This window comes from Paroedura picta, chromosome 5 (genome assembly GCF_049243985.1).
Source record: "Paroedura picta isolate Pp20150507F chromosome 5, Ppicta_v3.0, whole genome shotgun sequence".
Lineage (NCBI taxonomy): Eukaryota > Metazoa > Chordata > Lepidosauria > Squamata > Gekkonidae > Paroedura > Paroedura picta.
This window is the reverse complement of record NC_135373.1, coordinates 48,589,674-48,595,673: the sequence shown is the minus strand read 5'-3', so window position 1 is coordinate 48,595,673 and position 6,000 is coordinate 48,589,674.

The window sequence follows — 6,000 nt, the reverse complement described above, 5'->3', positions numbered from 1 at the left end:
TGGTGGGTTTTTTTTTATCAGACAGCCAAGACACCATTTTCTGGCATTTGGGTTTTTAACAGGGAAGGGGGGGCATTAGCCCTCTCCCAATCAGCTGGGTGTCCATGTTTTTAAGCCTTACTGTTCACACACAATCATTCATTGAGGTCCAGTTGTCATGTCCAACCTCTCACAAAAGTACCAGAACATAAATAGAAACCATAAAATTAAGAATAAACAAATATTTAGAATTCAGCCGTGTTTTGCAATTCAGATTTTAAAAAATTGTATTATGCATAATACATAAAATTTAACAGTTTTTAAAATATGCAATAATTATATAAGTCCAGATGAAACAAATTTCTAAAACAAAATATAGATATATCTTTCATCAAGGCCAGGTGAACAAATATAATCATATTATCTGTTCTAGATGGCTTAATGCACCTGGCCAGATAAGTTCAGTATTTGTAAAATCCTTACTTCAGTGTTGGAAAGTGAAAAGCAAATTTTGAAACTGACTAAGGGTTGAATCCAGACTGAATTTTCCATTTGCAAACAAAGAGGGCAGAAATTTCATTTTCCCCCAAGCCACCCCATTGTAGCCCACTAATCAAAATAGTGCTCCTAGGGGATAGGGGACCCCAAGGAACAAAATGAGGAAAGGTTTGCAACAGGAAGAGGGGGTGACAATGGAAATAGTCTAGATCCAACCCCAGGTTCCTTTTATACACCATCTAACAGACAAGGGCTAAAGCTTCCCCTGCTACAAAGTGTCATGTCTTGGCTACCATCAAATGTCTCCTGTTCTCTAGTATGTCAGCTGCTGAGTATTGCCTCATACCGACTGCTTCATGAGAGATATTATCAGATGTTGACAACTGAACAGCATGATCTTCAGATGACAAGATCTGATGGGGAAGAGCAAATGTTTGCCATCAAAGAACAGTATTTATTTGTCTATTTAAAATAGTTACACCCCATTTTTTTTAAAGAACTCCTGTGGTGGCTGATAGGAGTTAAACAAGTTAGAAGATAACACTAAAATCACCAGGAATATAAAAAAAATTCTAAGAAAAGCCACAGTGACTACAGATTCTTAAAAAATTAGAGATAGAAAACCACAGTCACCTAGGCAGGAACGAAGAGTGTACACCAAGAGCTGAGAATTTAAAAAGTAAGCACAAGAAGCATACAAACAGAGTGGTGTCCAGCTCCTACCTCCTTCCAAATGAATAGTTCAGAAAAGCTTGGGGAAGAAAACATAGCCTCTTCTGATGCTTAATGATCAATAACTTTGCTACCCTTTGAACAGCTACTGGGGTTACCAACCTCAAGGGAACAGAAGTTACCCTGGAATTACAACTGTTCTCCAGACTGCAGAGATCAGTTCCCTTAGATGAAATAGCAGTTTTGAAGAGCAAAATCTAGAAGGTACAGTAATCCTAGATGACATTATAAATTTGCTAAGCTCCCCCTTCCCCAAGCAGTGACTCCAAATCTCCAGGAATTTCTCAAGCCTAACTGTAATGAGGAAGGTGTTCCCAAAGTGAGGGGCCATGACAGAGAAGGCCATGTCTCTAGTGAACACCCACTTGCTTCAGATGGGACTATAGTCGCCAGGTCCCCCCTCACCACTGGTGGGGGATTGGGCTGCCAGATCCAAGCTTGGAAACTCCTTGCAGTTTGGGGGTGGAGCCTGGAATGACAGGGACCCCCATGGGGTGCAGTGGCATGGAATGCACCCTCCCAAGCAGCCATTTCCCCCAGGGGAACTGATCTCTGTAGTCTACAGATGAGTTATAATTCCAGGGGATCCCCAGATCCCACCTGGAGGCTGGCATCCCTAGATGGCACAAACACATGGAAAGGGCTTTGGATGAAAAATATACAGTACCTCAATTTGCAGAATCAAATAGGCTATGCCTCAGGCAGAAAATAATTCCCAGAAATGGGTCTTTTCACATGATCTGTCTTAAATGTGCAGGGAATTGAGGTGGGAATGACACAGTAGAGGTGGCAGAAAGGATTGTCCCGCTTCTCACTAAATTCTACTTTGGACTGCACACAATTTTTTGGTGCAAATGGGGAAATACTGCAACAAAGAGAAAGATCATCTCTCTGAGCTCAACGTGTAGGCTTCCTCCTGGCAGAGAGAGGAACCATCCAAAATGTGAAATTCCATTGGCTGTCTGAAGTGCCCCCAAATGTCCAGAGATATTCCAAGCTGAAGCTGGAAACCCAACAGCTATGGAAGAAGGCATCTGTCAACCCAGCCAGGGAGCTTGATCTTCCGTTTCCGTTATGATGCTCATTCTTTCATATAACAAATCTTCACATGACTCATTCAACGCAAGGTCGACTTTGGAAAAGGTATGGAAGCTTCAGAATTAGCTCACCAGTGTTGAGACTAGCACATTTGTTTCTGTTCTGTTTCTGTGTTCGGTGCAAAACACTGGTGCTTTCCCAGTAAAACCCTAACTCAGGTTTTTTCAACCAGGGTTTTGTGAAACCCTGGAGTTTCTTGATGGCTCTGGAAGGGTTTCCTGAATAGATGGGAATTAATTAATTTTTAAGATATTTTTAATGTGCTAAACATTTATCACGTGATATGACCATATATAATGTCAACCCACACACTCTTCCCAAAATGACCAGTGATGGGCCTGGAGGGAGTGGGAAGGGGAAGAGCCCTGAGTGGGCAGGTACACAGCTATGCTTTCCGATTATATTCTGCATGATCCTGCCACTTCTGGGGTTTCTCAAAGCCGAAAGAGTGCTTCAGGCGTTTCTCAATGGTAAAAATGTTGAGAAAGGCTGCCCTAACTCAACTGGAACCAGGTGATAAAGGATAACCTCTTACTTGAAGAACCTGCCCAGGTACTTGGGTCCCTATGTTTTGTACATTTATTTAGGGCCCCTCAGGCTGACCTATGATTGTATGCAAAAAGCTTCAGCTACCAGCAAAAGGGGGCTTTAATTTCCTTAACTGACCCCCACAACACTTGGCTTTCCTGATTTCTAGCATAAAATACTGGACTCCAGCCATCCCCCAGCACAGTGGAGTAAGTCAATGGAATGTAAAAACAGGGCTTCTGTTAATGGCTCTCAACAAGTAAATAAGTCAATAAACATCGAGCACCCTAAAACAATATTCATCAAACAGTCCTCAGCCTAGAAAAAAGACTGTGAAGAAAACTCAAGCTGAAAAAGCTGTCTCTGATTGCCATCAGCATGGGGAGCAAGGCTTGGGAAATATTATCTTAACTGATGAGCTGAAGAGGGCTTTCCTTTAAGTACCTCAGCCAACAGTTGTGGTCACAGTAAGAAAGGAGGACAGCCAGCTTCCAGGTGCGGCTTGGAGCTCTCCAGATGTCGATGGGACTACAATTCCCATGAGGCCCTGCCAGGTAAGGGCTCATGGGAGTTGTAGTCCATAGACATCTGGAGAGCCACAGTTTGGCTTCCCCTGTTACATAGTATCACAGCACTGCCAACCTCCTTTCCCACCTCAAACACTGTCCTCTCCAGCCACTGCCCCCAAATCTCTTATCAATTTCCCAGTCTGAAGAGTGGCAGCCCTTTAAGAGCCGGCTCTTTGAATTTTGCCTGGAACCGGATGGGTAGGCAGGATAGAAAACCACACTGCCCCAAAGAACCAGAGATGGCTTCCTGGTAGCCAGTCTCATGGCAGGTCTACTGTGGGGGTGTTGCTACCTCCTTCCATGTGAAGAGGTGTCAGGACTAGCTAATCCTCAAGGATATTCTACAGGTTGGGAGGCAAAGGAATGTTGATGTACTTCTGACCTTTCTCTCAAAACCAGCCACAGGCTGTCTTCAGAGAGCTCACAGCTGGGATCCAACTCCCTCCCTCCTTGACTCACAGTGTCCCAGTATCATGCACCGCCCTCTTGCACCTGTTTCCAACACACCTTCTTTTGTTGTTGTGAGTCACCTGCACTTTAATACCTGTGGGCTTTACAAACAAAGGCGTTTGCCTGAAGTTGCGTCCAACACACGTTGGAGCCTGGAAATGAAACACTACTGCCTAAGTTGACTGCTGTGGCTCAAAAGCACACTCCAGAAACAAAACGAATGTGTACCTCCTTAGGAGACAAGGCTGGTGTTGACGCCTACTGACTCGGCTGCTACCGAGAAGAGAGGAGGTTTGGGTGCAGACTGTAGGAGTATACACAGAAGTACACACACCAGAGCAGCTTCTACGCCAGGGGTAGGCAAACTGTGGCGTTCACTGGCAGGGGCTCATGGGAATTGTAGTCCATGGACATCTGGAGGGCGCAGTTTGACCAGAAAGTGAACTGAGTGTGAAATGGGGAAAAAGTCAATGCAGAACGAAAAAGGAAACCCTATGGATGTGCACAGTGAAAGTGAGGGGAAATGCAGCAAATATGCGTGGCAAAAGTGCAAGAAAACACTAGTGCCATAGTACCGTAGGCAAATTTGACTGTTATGCTGCCTTGCCATATTCTCTGTATGAGTTCGAATTGGCTGGAAATATTGAATAAGTTAGGAAGGAAATACAGGAGCCCTAGAGAGAGAGAGAGAACTGGCACCAAAGAGATAACATGAAGGGGGAAACAGGAGTAGTGAATCAGGAGTAGTGAAAGACTTGCAAACTTTCTTCCCTGTCCCATCCAGAATGCTAAATTATACCTGACAGAGTTCTCAATAACCTGAACAAAAAATGTTCTGCCCCTTTTAATGGGATGTTGTTTACCAGGTAATTTGATTTACCTCCCTGGTGTGAAAAGTTTCACAGGCCTATTTCCACACATTAAGCCTCTGAGTTCCACAGCTCCTGTAAGAAAGAACTCTCCCAGCTAGACAAAAAACAACATTGTATCCAAATTTCAGGCCTCCCTCCAACCCGCTTCTGCCCTCCTTTGCCTCTGTTTCCTCTAATCTCTTCATATCTAATTGGCTGCATATATTGTTGTTGTTGTTGTTGTTGCTGCTGATGTGACAATAATAACTGCAGTTTTAAATAGTTTTAATTATCCTAAATTTTATATAAATTGACTGCATTGTTTGCTTAGGAAACAGTTTCCCGGGAGGGGTGGAATATATATCTCAAAATAAAAATAAAAATAGACAAAAGGACTTTTTGCACAGGTTGAATAATGCACTTTCAATACACTTTAGAAGTACAGTTTCCTGTTTTGCACAGGAAAATTTAGCTGCGAAAGCACATTGAAAGTGCATTATCCAACATGAGCAGAATGAGCAATGGCACCTTGGAATAAAAATGGAGAATGTCCAGAGCAGCTTGTGGCAATTTTCAGGTGCTGTTTCGACTGAGAGTGACAAGATTCAATTTCAACAGGGCAATTTTAGGTACATATAACAGAAAGTTAACACTTGGTTCTCTCTTTAAAACGCTGATGTGACTCTCAGTTTGAAACCACAAGATAATGTTGGCTGTTGTCATTTTTTAAAGGGCCACCTGTCTCAGATTCAGGTGCTCCTGATAGTTGTTATTCTAACTTTCTTTTTTTGTCCAGTGCACATGCCAGCCTAGTGCTCCCATCAAATTTGTGAGCCCCCACATTGAAGCCAAATGCAGGTGTCCCTAGCAAGTCCCATTGAGTACCACAGGGCTTACTATCAAGAAAATAGGTATCGAACCAGATGTGGAGATGATGTGGGTGGGAAGAAAAAGCTTGTAGGAGATATTAAGTTGTATATTTTGCTATCAAAGGATATATCAGGATCTGGTGGAGGAAGCGCAAGGCCATTTCCTTCAGAGTCTAAAATTATGCCACAAATGGCAGAGAAAGGCAGTATTCATAGAATATAAGAGTAGCCCTACCAGAGGAGACCAATAGTCCATCTTCTTCAACATTCTGTTTCCAGCAGTAGCTTCACAGAGGCCCTGATAAACTCAACAAGCACAACTTGGAAATATCAGTCAGCTGTCTATCTAGTGTGTCAGATAATTGGAACAGTGAGCTATGGGCCGTCTGTTTAGCTCGCAGTGGAGCTTCAAGACATCATTCACTG